Raw genomic sequence first — 17,795 nt, forward strand, 5'->3', positions numbered from 1 at the left:
ATCAGTGAGATCATACGATACATGTCTTTCTCCGATTGACTTATTTCACTCAGCATAATACCCTCCAGTTCCATCCACGTCGTTGCAAATGGCAAGATTTCATTCCTTTTGATGCCTGCATAATGGAATAATATTCCATTGTATATATATATACCACATCTTCTTTATCCATTCATCTGTTGATGGACATCTTGGCTCTTTCCATAGTTTGGCTATTGTGGACGTTGCTGCTATAAGTAAAGGGCTAATATACAAAATCTATAAAGAACTTATCAAACTCAACACCCAAAGAACAAATAATCCAATCAAGAAATGGGCAGAAGACATGAACAGACATTTTTCCAAAGAAGACATCCAAATGGCCAACAGACACATGAAAAAGTGTTCAACATTGCTCTGCATCAGGGAAATCCATACCAAAACCTCAGTGAGATACCACCTCACACCAGTCAGAATGGCTAGAATTAACAAGTCAGGAAACAACAGATGTTGGCGGGGATGCAGAGAAAGGGGAACTCTCCTACACTGTTGGTGGAAATACAAGCTGGTGCAGCCACTCTGGAAAACAGTATGGCAGTTCCTCAAAAAGTTGAAAATAGAGCTACCATATGACCTAGCAATTGCACTACTGGGTATTTACCCCAAAGATACAAATGTAGAGATCTGAAGGGGTATGTGCACCCCAATGTTTATAGCAGCAATGTCCACAATAGCCAAACTATAACCTCATTTTAAGGAAGAGGTAGCATTAACGATTTACTCAAGAAAGATCCAAGACTATAGCTGAGATTCTCTAACTCCCTGACTAGCTTTTACTTCTTAACACCCAGGTTTAATATTACAAAGGCCCATTTATGTAGCAATGATAAGTGTTGGGTATAAGAGGGAAAATAATTTGAGAGGATTGGAACTAGTAGTTTGGGATAAATTTAAAGGGGAAAATAAAACATGCTCAGAAGATTTTGGAGCCAGTTCAAAAAGTATGTATTTTTTTTCCAACATTCAGTAAATGTCTTTTTAAAAATACAGTAGTAACTAATTAGTGGCAATCAGAATGTTAACAACAACAACAATATATAGTCACATCAGAAGTCAACAATATACATAGTGACAGATTTGAAAATTGAAAACACATCCAAAAAATCATATTTACTTTTTTGGATGAGCATGTGGGTGTAGAGCATACCTCAAGGTCCTGGAATTTCTCAATTCATATATTTTTGATGATATTAGAACTCTGGGTATATAAAATGGTAGGAGAAATGGTTTATAGAAAATATGCACTATATTAGAAAAGTAGGGAACAGATTGCCAATAAAAAGAATTTTTCAGCCTTATCTGAGATTTGCTTTAATTGAGATTTTAAACCAAAATAAGCCTTAATATAATTAGAAAGCTCCTCACAAGCCATTCCATCTAATAAAAGGAAAATTTTATCATTGTTCTAAATGTCTCTGAGGATTTTTCCCCTTTGTTAAGGGAATGTAATTATCCCCAATTTCCATCTTAGACTGATTTCCCAAATAAATCACAGTAAGAAAATTCAAATGTCTTGTCATTTAAAAGTTCATGAAAGCAACATACTAATTTCAGAACTCTCTTAATGGAAAAACACGAACAAATTTTATTTTTCATATACTTAACCTCCTTTTTTTCTTCATAAAGGGTAACACTGAAATAGACTTTGGCTGAAAGAACCCCTAAGGGATTCAGAAATGACTTCTGGGAAATTTTAGTTATTATAACTTCTATTTAGAACCTCAGCATAAAACACAGTTAATTTTGTTGTTGTTATTAAATAGAGTAATTCAGAGTCATTTCTTTTTCTGCAAACATACAAAGTAAAAATACAGTAAGATTGCATTTATTTTAAGCTGCTCATTTTTCTTCCATTTAGTGTTTTTTGCCTTGAGAACATTGTGCAATATTGTGTTATTCTGAATCACCTGGTTTATTAAAAACAAAATTTCATGACTTACTTGGATTAGTCTATATTAATCAGGATCCAGTCAGGAAAGCAGAAATCAATCTAGGTTTACAAAAAATAGAGAAGAAAAGGTGGGGGTGGGGGAGGATTTAATACAGGGAATTGGTTAAACAGATTTTGGGAGAACTGAGAGGACAAGCAGGAAACAGTGAGACACTCCAGACAATTGCAAGGACAGGAAGCCATTAATTTGCAGAGTTGAGAGACAAAGATGGAGGTGATGCTACTAGGGCAGAAAGGCTGGGGCTGTGGAAAGGGAGCTATAATCTTAGCAGGTGATTTTTAGTCCAAGATGGAGTATGGAGATCATGCAGGGAGGAGCCAGGTATGGAAGCCAGAGGGAGAGAAGAGATGCAGCCACCGCAAGACATGCCATGAAGCAAAGAGACTTCCTGTTCTGGTCACACCAACCCCATGCTAAAGGATAAAAGAAGCAGCTAAATGCAATTCTCTTAGTTACAGAGTGGAAAAGGGAAGGGTGGTCTATGGATTTGAAGGCAAATAAGCAATTGATAAGCATAGTTCAGGAATCTAATTTGTCTCAACAACTTTTAAATGTAAACTTAAATAATTCAAAAATATTTTGAAAAGTTTTTGTTGTTATTGTTATTATTGAAGTGATTTCATAATAAGTTCAAGAACAGTGCTCTCCAATAGGAATTTTCTATGATGGTGGGAATATTCTGCATATGCTCTGCCCAGTACTGTAGTTGCAAGTCACATGTGGCCATTGAGAATTTGAAATGTGGCTAGTGTGACTGAGGAACTAAAGTTCTTATTTCATTAAATTTTAGTTAATTTAAAATTAAAGAGCCACATGTACATATTGATTACCATATTGTTACAGCATAGATCTAGACATGTTAGGATAACCAAATTTGTTCAGACTAGTTGATCTAGATATCTTTGTAATTTACAAGTAATAACTAAAAACTGATTGATAAATGTGTCAAACCCCAGTGGGAAAGTATTTACAAAATGAATTGTATATTATGCAACTAAAGTAAATCCTTAAGTGTAATTACTTCAGGATTTCTTTATTTCCCTCTCATTTTCTCAACATAAAAAACAAAAACTAAAAGAAAAACAAAAAACCAAAACCTATATTCAGAGTTCAATTTGATCTATTCTTCTCAGAAATCTTTCCTTAGTATAGAAATATTTTTTCTACTAAACCATTCGTTTGTTTCTGAAGTCATTAGAGAAACATGTTTTTTCCAGGGACATTGAAAATTTATTCAAAACAAATTTTTGACTCAAAAGTTCATAGACAAAACACATAAAAATATGTGAGAGAGAATTAAGAGAGAAGATAAACATCTAAGTGATCTCAACTTATGACATCCATAATACTTATTTACTATTTTGTCTTTAAGTAAAACAAAAAATGTTTTCTACTGAAAGTTTTTTTTATAGAGCTTTCTTGAAGTATAATTCATATACAAAGGACTGCACATATTTAATATGTATAATTTAATGACATACAAGCCACAATCAAGGTAATAGACACATCCACCACCTCCCAGAGTTTTCTTACTTCTCTTTGTTTGTTTGTTTGTTTTTTCTTGTGGTAAGAACACTTAATATGACATCTATTTTAACAAATTTTGAAGTGCAGAATGTTGTACAGCAGATCTCTGTAATTTATTATTCTGGCATGAATGAAATTTTATATCCACTGAATAACAACTTCTCATTTCTCCCACCATCCAGACACTGACAATTAATATTTTGTTCTCTACTTCTATGAGTTTGACTATTTTAGATACCTCATATAAATGAAATCAAGAAGTATATGATCATATGTGACTGGCGTATTTCACTTAGCATAATATAATGTCATAGGTTTATCCTCATTATCACAAGGCAGATATTTACTTCTTTTTTAAGGCTGAATATTTCACGGCATGTATATGCCACATTTTCTTTACCCATTCAGCTGTTGGTGAGCATTTATGTTGTGTCTATTTTGTGGCTATTGTTAATAGTGCCGCAGTGAACATAGGTGTGCAGATTCCTATTTGAGACTCTGATTTCAATTATTTTGGCTATATACCCAGAAGTGAAATTGCTGGATCATACGGTAATTTTATTATTTCCCCTAGTTTCTGCACCATTTTATATTACCACCAGTGTACAAAGGTTCTAATTTATCCACAACTTTGTCAGTACCTGTTATTTAGTTAGTTAGTTAGTTTTAATTAATTTATTTTTAATAGTAGCCATAGTAACAGATATGAGATGATATTTCATTGTAGTTTTGATTGCATTTCTGTGATAACTAATGATCTTGAACACCTTTTAATATACCCATTGGTCATTTCTGTGTTGTCTTTGCAGAAATATCTGTTTCACTCTTTTGTCTATTTTTTAATCAAGTTATTTGGGTTTTTTTTCTTTTTTAAAGTTATAATTTTAGACTAAGCATTTTCTCATGTCATTAAAATTTCATAAGGCATAGTTTTGATGGAAATATAATACAGATTGATTTTAATTTACCTAGTCATTTTTATATTATTCATCACATAGTTTTCTTTTTAATTTTTAGCACTTTTGATAATCTGATTTGAACAGATTTTGAATTATTTTTATATGATGACTTTCTATAATTACTAGGTCAAATGTTATAATAAACTGTTTTTAAGACTCTGGACATAGGCTAGTAAACTGCCATCTGGAAATACTGATTAATTTCAACTCCCATCTGAAATATATGCGAATATATACTGAATCAAAATAAAGAAAGAATCTTAGCAACCTAAATTTAAGATATATGTAAGATTTTGAAATGCTAGTCACAGTTATAGGATCAGTACTGAGGAACATTAATTCAACTGTCTTTGAGTCAAATGGTTTTTAAGCCTTTATTTTGGAAAAGTATCACCTAGATAGCTTCTTTAACATAATTCTTGAATACCAGCAAGAATATCATTCAAAAGTCAGGATATCTGCATGTTTAACTAACACTCCTCTTGAATTCCATGCAAATATAAGAAAAACTCTAAGAAATGTTGCTTTCAATAGTAAGACAAATTAGGAGTGCACCATGTTTTTGTCTAAATTTTCTAAGTCAGAGTAAAATATGGTTTCAATAGAGATGAACAGATAGGATCCTGATGGTCAGTTTTTTATGTTAACTTGGCTCATCTGTAGTCCCCTGTTATTCAAACACTATTCGTCGTTGATGTGGTGAAGGAAATTTGTAGTTGTGATTAACATCTCCAATCAATGGACTTTAAGTAAAGAATACTATCTTTGATAATCTCCATGGGCTTAATCCAATTAGTTGAAAGGCTTTAAGATCAGAATCGAAGTTCACCAGAGTAAGAATGAAATTATACCTGTGGACTCAGCAACTTCCCAGAGTCCAACCTGCCCTCCTGACAGCCTGCCCTGTGGATTTCAGACTTGTAAGGTGAGCCCCCACAATCATATAAGCCAATTCCTTTACATGTATTATATTTTTTTACTAATTGTTCTCTTTCTCTAGTAGAACCCTGATAATATAGATATTAATATCGTTAATATTTATATGGTTATAAATTAGTATAATTATAAATTCATATGTGTTTCTTACAACTGAGTGTTTTTAATTTAATTATCTTATTTTTGCTTAGTGAATAATTATTGTGTGGAACTCAACACTTGGTATTCCATCCAACTATGTTTCTCTTTCAGTTGTCTTCAGCATTATTCTTTTTTTTTTTTAAATAATTTTTTTTAAAGATTTTATTTATTTATTTGACAGAGAGAGAACAGCGAGAGAGGGAACACAAGCAGGGGGAGTGGGAGAGGGAGAAGCAGGCTTCCCGCGGAGCAGGGAGCCCGATGTGGGGCTCGATCCCAGGACCCTGGGATCATGACCTGAGCTGAAGGCAGACGCTTAACGACTGAGCCACCCAGGCGCCCCATTCAGCATTATTCTTTATGATTCCACCCTTGTCTTCTTTTCTAATTTTGGCTGTAATTACTACAAATACAAAATATATCACTCCTTTGTTCAAAAATCTGCCCTATTGTATTTAAAATAAAATCTAATAGCTAACATATGGCCCAGAAGGCCCTCCATTATCTGGCTCCTTCCCTCTTCTGCAATCCTATCACTTGTTCTGCTTGTTCTCTTGTCCTGCTTGCTCTCATTGTTTCAACTGCCCTTTATGTGTTCTACAACAGCTCATGCTACATGACTTTACATGACTAACTCTTGATAACTCTTCAATTTTTGGCTCATATATCAGTTCATTAAAGAGATTTTCTTGGAAACTCCATCTTATTTATGTCCTCAAAGCATTTTATACTTTCCTTCACAACCTTATCACTGTTTTAATAGTTTACATATTCAAGTGATTATCAACTTTATATATGTCTCCTCAATGAGACAAACTTCAATGTGGGTAGAGACCATATCTATTTTATTCATTCATTTAGGCTAGGTTTCCTTAAAAACAAACCTTTAATAAAAGCCTTGTGTGCAGATAATTATTTAGAAATGAGTTCTTTGAGCTAGTGTAAGGGAGAGAGGGGATATGCAGGAAATTAAGGATGCCAAAGAGGATGTCTTTATCAAACTGGCCACCACTATTGGTGACTGATGCTCAATCTCTAGGTATATTCTGAGAATCCCTGGGGAATTCTTATCAGAACTGTCCTCAGTGGGGATGAAAAAAAAAAGAATGGTGTATTTATTTCTTGGCTTTGTCATTACAGCACTCATACTATTAGAATGCCCATGAGTGAATTTTAAATAGGCCTCTGTGGTATCCCATGATGCAGAGACAGGGAAGCCAGGAGAAAACAAGAAGTACTTGTGATGGTGCCATAAGCAAGGTATAGTTAAATTACATCTGTGCAAAGCTGATTCAAAGCTTACACTGAAATATTGGCCACAGAGTTGCTAGAATAAGAGATGTGGCTGAGAAGATATGAAGTAGTATAAAAGACATAAGATATAGCCTGCCACTTGTGCCCTCAAATCATATACACTCTCTCAAATAAAATACAAACTGTCACAAAACTGTAATACATGTGAGCTAATGGAATAAGCTATAGTACCCATCACTTCAGCCGATACCAAGGTCATAACTGATATTTCCATTTCTCTCCTCCACCATACTCCATGGATTTCTTTTATCTTCAGCCAAAACATGGCAGGACCATGCTGCTTTCTTAATGGGATGACCCTAACTTTCATCCATGAGGAATCTAAGTTTTTAATTCACTTGCCCTTACTTACTGGTTCCTTCAATAGCTGGTTACCATTAAGGAAGCTTGAAGAGATTCTCCAGTATATATTGCTGTTTCCAGACATATTTCTCCCTTCCTCAGTTGTGTAGCTGCTATCTTAGTTCCCCATGATACTCTGTGTCAATTACCCTATCCCCTGAACCCCCCAGTGTATGAAATCTTTTTTCTGTACTGCCCACTGCATGAGGAGCACAAAGTGACCATAAGGCAGATGAAACCTTGAGTGTAAATACTACCATGATCTCTTATGAAAGCATTCCCCTTGAGAATCAAGATCTCTAATCCTTTGCAAAAGTTATCACTGTGAGGATAGGGGCCAAAAACACAAGTAAGTCATTAGATTGACAGTGAGAGGAGAAAATCCTATGTCCATGTTTGTTTCATACACTCATTCCATTACTGAGACTACAGTTCTCTCTCTCTCTCTCTCTCTCTCTCTCTCTCTCAGAGTATTCAGAAGAATCTGGAGGTACAAGTTTTTTCAAACTCATCTCAAGTTTCAGGGTCCAACTCTTCGCCTATCAAGTTCTTGATTTTGACACATGACGTACATTAAGCCTGCATTTTCAGGTTCAAATGTTGCTCTTCCAACTTTATATGAGACTGGGCACTTATTTTTAGCATGGTCTGTCGTAAGCCTATGTGAGAAGAGAGGCTTCTTAAAGGCTATCATAGAAGCTTTCTGTCTTTTAAGATATACCTTGAGTTACTTTATTAATTTAATTTAATATTTAGTAATTGATTTTTAAACCATTTTATTGAGTTATAAATGACATGTAAAAAGGTGTACACATTTAATGTACACATATACAGGATGGGTGTACATCTGTGAAACCATCACCACCATCAAGTTCATAGACATATCCATCACCTTCTAGAGTTTATTCCTGCCTCTAGTAGTAGTAGTAATAGTAGCAGCAGCGGTAGTAAAAACACTTAATATAAGATCTACCCTCTCAGAAAAATTTAACTATACAATACAGTATCATTTGTTACAGGCATGTTGCTGTATAGCAGATCTCTAGAACTTATCTTATAACTGAAACTTTGACCTTTTGACCATAACCTGGCAATTACTATTCTATTCTCTGCTTCTATGACTTTGACTGTTTTAGATTCTGCATACAGATGAGTTCATACAATATTTATCTTTCTATGTTTGGTTTATTTTACTTAGCATAATGCCCTCCAGGTCCACCCACATCATTGGAAATAACAAGATTTCCTTTTTTAAGCCTGAATAATATTCCATTGCATGCATAATGCATATACCAAATTTTATGTTTTTAAGGCTTCCAAAGAAGTTAACAAAAAGCATACAAGTGCACACTCTTTATGTAAGCCTTGCCCCTTCTTTTTAAATGCCACAGCTTCCTTGTAACTGACCACTTCATTTTCTACCTGCACCTAATCAAATCATTTTGGGTGAGAGTCATGATCATTTTGTTGCTACTACAAATGGACAGTGATCATCTTTCTAAACTACCAAAGAAATAGGGACCTCAATTCCTGCAACTGGCCAAGTGATCCAGCTTCAAAATTCTATCTGAAGGTTACCAATTGCTTTAACATAGGTAACCAGGAAGGCAAAGATAAAGGCTTGAATGAAGATAGTTTATTGACAATATGATTTCAGAGAGTAGGTGACTGACACTGGTGATCTGTAAAGTCAAGGAGGAAAAATTAATGAAAGGGTGCAATATAAATTTGTTCACTCTTATGAGAGACTGATACTCAATTCCATGGGACATTTCAAGATTTTCATGAAATGAATCTTAAGAACTATTAGTAGGAGATTAAAAGAGGGATATATTTTTTTTCTTTAGTACTGTCCCCTATTGGTCAAAGGAGACCCTGTGTGCATCAGTTTCTGTATGCATCCAGGTTGCACACATATGAATGCCAAACGACATCCATTTTTTATCCTACCTTGAAGCAACAGAGAAGCCCTTTGAAGGAAACAAGAAGCACATGATGAAGTAAGTACACAAGGCAAGGAACTGTAAGGTTTTAACTATGTGAACCTCAAAAGCCCATGTGGAACATATCCTTAAAACAGTGGCTGGAGTGAAAAAAAAAAATGAGCCTGAGAAGTAATAGAATTATAAATCGGATACATTCATGATGCAACCTCTGATTCTTAACACCAAACAAGAAATCAATAAACATTTTCTGAATGAACAAATTAATGCATGTATACGATTAAAATATGGTTAGTAGCTACATAGTTTAGGATAGAGCTATTTGTATAGTTTTTAGCTGAAGTAAATTTTATGTATTGGTGAGTATGGTTTGCATTATGTCTATACATTGCTACCTTCAACTGACATGTCATTTAGACAAAAATAATATTATTATGGGACATCAATTAATTCCTTTATATATATCTAATATGTATCCATTCATTTAGTTATATGGCTTGGAGAAGATAAAAAACTCAAACAGTCTCTTACAAGTATTTTTTTCCAGATTTTTCTTGTCCCCATATTATTTAAGTTCTCTATCTCCAAATTTACAGAAGGGTTGCCAAGGGAACCAGAAATTATGGTAACATAGACATTATTATTTATCTTAGGGAAAGAAAATATGTACTGTTCATACACTGACCCTTTAGCTCCATGCTCTATTGAAGATAACAGCTGGAAAACAGATGTAATAGTCTTCCCAAATCTATTTTTTTAATTTTTCTCTTTGGTAGGTTCTATGTAATTTAAATATATTTGGGGACTTGAAAGAGTGGATCCCCAGACTATCAAAGTATTAAAGTTTTGAATTGTTTGGATCTGGCCTTGTGAGATAGTAATTCGTTCTTCAAGGACACCAAGCGTTTTGGAATTGCCTATGTTTTCACGGGCATGTCAAATTTTCTTTCTGAGATTCAGTTTTCTTAGCTAAAAAGTTAGGTTTTGTATGATAAGTATCTTTAGATCTTTTTTTATTGTTATTTCACTTAGCTATCAGCCTGGAGTGTTTTGTTGAAGCACTGGTAGATATCCATATGTGTTTGCAGGATTTTTTTTAAGTGACTGTCAAAGGATAGTGTTTTTCTTAATAAATACTGACTGCTCATTAACTGCTGCTATATTTGAACCAAGAATTCTTATTTCTTTTTTAGGGATTATTTCTCTAAACATTTAGTACAACAAGCTTTCTTTCATACAAACAAACAAAACAAAAATTGCCCCATTTTCTTTTTCACCAAGCATGTACCAGATCAATCCTAAACTCTTGCACTATCTTAGTCACTGAGGGATAGGGAAAGAAAAATTCCTTCACTGAGAAGCTGTTTGTCACTTTTTCCTCTCTCATATCCTCTCATATTTTTATAAGAATGCAAAATTATACATCCACAATGGAGCAGAATTTGGCAACATCTTACAAAAATACATTTACATTAACAATTGACATAGAACCCTACTTCTAATAAGACTCTATTCAAAAGGTATATCACAAAAAATATAAAATGGCATAGGCACAAATTTCACTTAAGTATTATTTATAAAAATAAGATGGAAAATCACATCAGTATTATCAGTAGGATGGACTGAATAAACTATAGTACATTTACACAATGCAGCATTACACTTCTGTAAAATGGAATTCATATATGGACTTATCTTGAAGATGTAGAATAAAGTGATAGAATCAAGGTATAGAACTTTGTAGACTGCATGCAACATTTTGTGTAAGAGATAGGAATATATGTATATATGTAATATTCACAAACAAAATGATAGAAAGATTAAAAATAGTAAAAATAATTTCACTTAAAAGCAGGAAGGAAACAAAACAGGAATGAGGAGGGTAGTGGAAGTGAGATTTCTGTGAATGTACTTGTTATATATATTTTTTTATTACTGTAAAAATTTCTTGTTAAAAAATCATGTAAACAGGAAAGTGAATCAAGACTGAGTATAGGGTTTGAATTATCATACAATGAGCATACCCATGTAACCAACGTCCAATCTAGGAACAGAATGGTAAAAGTACTAAAAAATCCACCTTATACCCACTATCAAATGATGACCTTCCAATGACGTCAAAACCACTTCTGTCTTCTTCTCTGTCATACTCTGTTTCTCTCTCACTCTCTTTCTCTGTCTTTCAGCAGTGAACTATTTTTGATCTCTAAATGAAACTAAAACATATCTTTTTGGATCTGGATTTATTTCTGTCATCTCAATGGTTGTGAGATTTATCCATGTTGTATGTAACAGAAACAATATTTTATATGTTTTAAATTACTGTAGATTTTTCTATTGTATGATTATAACACATTTTATCCATCTATTCTATTCTTGAAATTCTTTGATGTTGCCAGATTTAGGATATCATGAGCACTGCCACTATGAACATTCCTTACGGGTACTTCCATCCATTTATACACAATTATCTTAGCATTTCACCTAGGAGTAAAATTTCTATGTAATAGGGCTTGGATGCTTTCATCTCAAGTAGATAATGCCAAACAGTTTGGCAATCTGATTGTTGTGATTTACAGCTACATCAGCAATGTGTGAGAGTTTTCTTTGCTCCTTATCTTTACTAATGTGGAGATTGATGTATCATTATATATTTTTTTCACCTTACCTTCAATCAGTTATTGAAGATAACTGCACACAGAAAAAAATTGCACAGCTTGATGCAATATCACAAACTAAACAAGCTTTTGAAACCACCATACCCATCAAAATATCTAACATTAGCAGTAGCCCCAAGAAGACCCCTCATGTACTGGGTTTAATAGTGTCTCCCCAAAATCTGTGTTCATCCAGAACCTCAGAGTATGACCTTATTTGGAAATAGGACCTTAAGAAGCTTATAATTAGTTAAAATGAGGTCACCCTTATAAGGCATCCTTATAAGGAACGAAAGCAGAGATACATAGACACACGTAGGAGAGAATGCCACATGAAGATGAATGCAGAGATCAGAGTGATATGTCTGCCAGGTCAAGGTAACACCAATGGTTGCCAGCAACCACCAGATACTAGGAGAAAAATGGACTATATTTCCCCTCAGAACTTTGAGGAAGAAACAACTCTGCTGATACCCGGATTTCAGACATCTAGCTTCCTGAACTATGGAGGAGTAAATTTCTATTGTTTTAAGTCACCCAGTTTGTGGTACTCTGTTAATGTAGCCCTAAGAAATTAACATATGACCCCATCCTCCTCTCCAAATTTAACACTATACAGACTTAACATATATGGAATCTTAAAGTATTTATTATTTGCACGATTTCTGTCACTTAACATTTTTTGTGAGATTCATTTATACATTGTGTGAAAATTTATTATGTTTTATTTCATTGCTATACAGAATTCCATTATATGAATATGCCACAGTTTATTTATCATCCTACATTTCATAACAGTACTATTTGTTTTGTTTTGGCTGCAGCTATTTTTGTACCTGTTTTGGTTCACATACATGCATATACGTCTTTTGTGCATATAGTTAAGATTATGATTTATGCTGACCATAATTTATGCCTCATGACTCTGGGCCTAGGGTTCAGCAATCTACTTTTGTCCTTTGTCAGCTGACTTCCTGGTAGTTTCTGCCAACTGGGGGCACAAGATAGACACTGGAAGGCAGAACTGGAGACAATAAGCCTTTTTGTTTGGCTTGCTTTCAACATAGAGCCAGCAATAACTCCTCAGTCCAGAACATTTGGTTGTCTGGAGGCCAACAGTTCACTATTTTAAGTTCTATAGCCTTGGTAGGTTTTAGAGTGTGTCTTCCGTCTTTATTCTTCAGCTTCATGTTTATTTTTACTCATGTTAATATTTTATTTCTCCATATATATTTTAGAATTATCTTGTCTATTTCTATGCACACAGAAAATCCATTTGATTGGGTTTGTATTGAAAATATAAATAATTTTAGGAAGAATCAATATCTTCAATATTTTGAATTTTTAATTTGTGAACCTAATATATTGCTCATTTGTATTGAGACACCTGATATCTTTAGTATTTCTTTTAGAAGAAATTAATTTTGATTAATTCTCTCAGCTTTATTTTTTTCTGAAAATACCTTTAAGTTTCTGTATTTTTGAAGACTATTTTTGATGGATATGGAATTCCATGTTGGCTATGATTATAGTTATTAAATTATTATTATTATTTTGGCTTTGGGCTTTCACTGTACTGTTTAGTAAGTCCTATCATCATCCTATCAAGTTAATATTTCATTTTCTCTGGATGACTTTAAGATTCTTATATCTAATTGATTTTGCTTTTCTTTTCACAGTTTTATCATTATCATCTGGTATGTAGGCATAGCTTTCTTTGTATTTATCCTCTTGTATTTTGTAGTGCTTGTTCAATCTGTTGTTGGTGTTTCTCTTCATTAACTGAATATTCTAAAGTATTTTGTCTTCAAATATCACTTACCAATTTTCTTCTTATTTTTTCTAGGACTATTATTAAAGGTATGACAGATCTTTGTACAATATTTCATATAAATTTTATTATCTTTTGACTTTTTCCATCCTATTTTTCTCCCTGCTTCTTTGATCCAATTTTCCAATTTCTGATTTGTCTTCAGCTCTAACATATTGTTTAAACCATCCATTGAATTGTGCATTTCAGTTAACATATCTTTCCACTTTAGTATTTTTGAATAGTTCTTAATTTTCCAAAATTCAGACTTGTATTTATTTCTTTAAACAATTAATATTGTTATTTTAAATTCTATTCTCAACATCTACATTTATGGATCATATATATATATATATTTTTAATTGAGTATAGGTGACACAAAATGTTACATTAGTTTCAGGTGTACAAATTAGTGATTCAGCATCTCTACATGCTACACTTGCCATAAGTGCCATAACTATCATCTGTCACAATATCATTGACCATATTCCCTTTGTTGTGCCTTTTATTCCTATGACTTATTCTTTCCATAACTGGAAGTCTGTATCTCTCACTCCCCTTTACCCATTTTGTCCCTGATACCCCCCTTCCTTCTAGCAACCATCAGTTTATTTTCTATGTTCAGAGCTCTGATTCTGCTTTATGTTTATTCATTTTTGTTAGAGTACACATATGAGTAAAATTATATGGTATATATATATTCTCAGTCTGACTTATTTTACTTAGCATAATATCCTTTAGTTCCATCCATGTTGTTGCAAAAAGCAAGATCTCATCCTTTTGATGACTGCATAATATTCCATGGTGTGTGTGTGTGTGTGTGTGTGTGTGTGTGTGTGTATCACATCTTCTTTATCTGTTCATCTATTGATGGACACTAAGATTGTTTCCATATCTTGACTATTGTAAATAATGCTTCAATAAACAGAGAGGTGTGTATATTTTTTTGAGTTAATGTTTTTCTTTTCTTTGGGTAAATACCCAGTAGAGGAATTATTGGATCATATGGTATTTCTATTTTTGATTTTTTGAAGAACCTCCATACTATTTTCACAGTGACTCTACAAATTTATATTCCCACCAACACTGCATGAGGGTTCCTTTTTCTCCATATCCTCACCAACACTTGTTATTTCTTATCTTTTTTTATTTTAGCCATTCTGACAAGTATAAAAGAGTATCTCATTGTGGTTTTGATTTTCATTTCCATGATGATGAGTGATGTTGAACATCTTTTCTTGTGTTTGTTAGCCATCTGTATGTCTTTGTTAGAAAAAAAAAATGTCTATTCAGGTCCTCTGCTCATTTTTTAATTGGATTTTTTTTTGGCATTGAGTTGTAGAATATCTTTATATATTTTGGATATTAACACTTATCAGATATATCATTTGTAAATATCTTCTCTCATTCAGTTGGTTGCCTTGTTGTTTTGTTGATGGTTTCCTTTGCTGTGCAAAATCTTTCTATTTTGATGAGTCCCTAGTTTATTTTTGCTTTTGTGTCCCTTGCTTCAGGAGACATCTAGAAAAATGTTGCTATGTCCAGTGTCAAAAAAAATCACTACCTGTCTTCTCTGGGATTTTTGTAGTTTCAGGTCTCACATTTAGGGCTATATTCCCTTTTTTGAGTTTATTTTTTTGAGTAGCATTGAAAATGGTCCAGTTTCATTCTTTTGCATGTAGCTGTCCATTTTTTCCCACACCATTTATTGAAGAGACTGTCTTTCCTCCATTATATATTCTTGCCTTATTTGTCATAGCTTAATTGACCATGTAATCATGGGTTTATTTCTGGGGTCTGTATTCTGTCCCATTGATCTATGTGTCTCTTTTTTGTGCCAATGCCATACTCTTGATTACTACAGCTTTGAAGTGTATCTTGAAATATGGAATTGTGATACATCCAGCTTTGTTCTCCCTTAATATTGCTTTGGCTATTCAGGGTCTTTTGTAGTTACATGCAAATTTTATTATTATTTGTTTCAGTTCTGTGAAATATACTGTTGGTATTTTCATAGAGATTGTGTTGAATCTGTAGATTGCTTTGGGTAGTATAGACATTTTAACAGTATTGGTTCTTCCAATCCATGAGCATGGAAAACTGAAAACTTTAATTTCTTTCATCAATGTTTTATAGTCTTCAGAGTGCAGATCTTTGACCTCCTTGGTTAAGTTTATCCCTAGGTTTTTTTGTTTTGTTTTTGTTTTTTTTGGTGCAATTGTAAATGAGATTGTTTTCTTAATTTCCCCTTCATTATTGGTATATAGAAATGCCATCAGTGTGATACATCACATCAACAAAATGAAGGATAAAAATCATATCATCATCTTAATAGATGCAGAAAAAGCATTTGACAAAATTCCACACCAATTCATGATAAAAACTGATCACGAAGTGAGTTTAGAAGGAACATACCTCAACATAATAAAGGCCATATATGAAAAATCCACAGCTAACATCATACTTAATGGTGAAAAACCTAGAGTTTTCCTCTAAGATCAATAAAAAGACAAGGATGCCCACTCTTGCCACTTTTATTCAACAGGGTACTGTAAGTCTTAGCCACTGTAATCAGACAACAAAAAGAAATAAGAGGCATCCATATTGGTAAGGAAGAAATTAAATTGTCATTATTTGCAGATGACATGATAGTATATATAGAAAACCCTACAGACTCCACCAAAACCTATTAGAATTAATAAATGAATTCATTAAGTTGCAGGATACAGAATTAACATATGGATCATTTTTAAGACTATTTCTAATTTTTTTGTTCCTCTGTTTTTTTGTTTTATTTTACATTGTCTAGACCATTCCATGCCTGTGATTGTTTTATTGAATTTTGGGCATTGTATGTAAAAAAACTATAGCAATATTTTAAGACTTTGGATGAATTTATTTTATTACATAAAACATTTTGGTCATCACTGTGGCATATCAGAAATTCCAGATAATATTAAACAAATAGGTGATCAGGATTATATGATTCTGGGTTTCAAATCCCCTTAGAGTTAGGCTTTGTTCCATTTACTTCAGTCTTAGGTTGTCAATGTAAAATCTGGGCCTATATTTTATTTTTGTAATATTGAAATTATATAAACATTTATATAATCAATTATTAAATAAAAAAGAAGGCAATTCCTCAAATTAAAAAGTCATTAAAACAAATGACATGACTTTTCATCAAGTCAGAGACATAAACACAGAGAAAAAAATACAGCATTTGACTATGCGTTCTCAGTCATTTAAAGAAAAATTTTCAAAAAAGTTAAAATCATGGCTTTCATATATATAAATATTTTATAAAATTAGTAATTAAATGAGAAAACTGAAAGATGTTATAACTAATTCAAGAAAGAAACCAAAGAACTACATATTTATATTCAGTAAAAGAATATTTAAATCAATTCGTAAAGCTGATTTATTTATTAAGCCATAATTACTTGCATTCCAATAGACACAAGTAATTTGTATATGCACGCAAGAAGCTTCAGCATACCATTGGAAGAACAATCTTCAAGACAATTCTTTTGCCAATTTTAAATTCTTAATTTTTCTCTATATTTGTATCTAAGGGCTAAAACCAAAACAAAACAAAGGAAGCAAAACTTATGAGGAATATAGATTTTGTTTAACAGTATTCTTATTATATAATATTATTCTTATTAATAGTATTTTTATTGTAATATTGTTATTTTAGCACATTGTAGAATACATTAATAGTATTTATATGTATATACATATGTATATAATGTATATATCTTAGGAACCTTCTCAACATAAAAGAAAAAAAATAAATTGTGTTAAATCTCTATAATCTTACAGTTGAATTAGAATTATTGGTGTGATCTTATGGTTTGTTTTTCTGTCTATAAAAATATGCATTTCTTTTACATATCCATATAATAGTCCTGGCAACCCTAGTGCTCAGGCCATCATACAAATCAATTAATTTCTTAGGGAAAAAACAAGGACTTGGTAAACAAATAATTCATTCCAGTAGAACAGGAAATTAAAACACACACACACACACACACACACACACACACACCATCTAGGGTAGCCATGCTTTTAGATATAGTTTAGACAACTCCGTCAATAAAAATAAAAATAAAAAATGAAGGAAATCTTTCTGGATTAAACAATATCTTAAATAAACTTAAGATGTGAAAGAT

This window comes from Leptonychotes weddellii, chromosome 1, assembly GCF_054177405.1.
Source record: "Leptonychotes weddellii isolate Sample4059 chromosome 1, ASM5417740v2, whole genome shotgun sequence".
Classification (NCBI taxonomy): domain Eukaryota; kingdom Metazoa; phylum Chordata; class Mammalia; order Carnivora; family Phocidae; genus Leptonychotes; species Leptonychotes weddellii.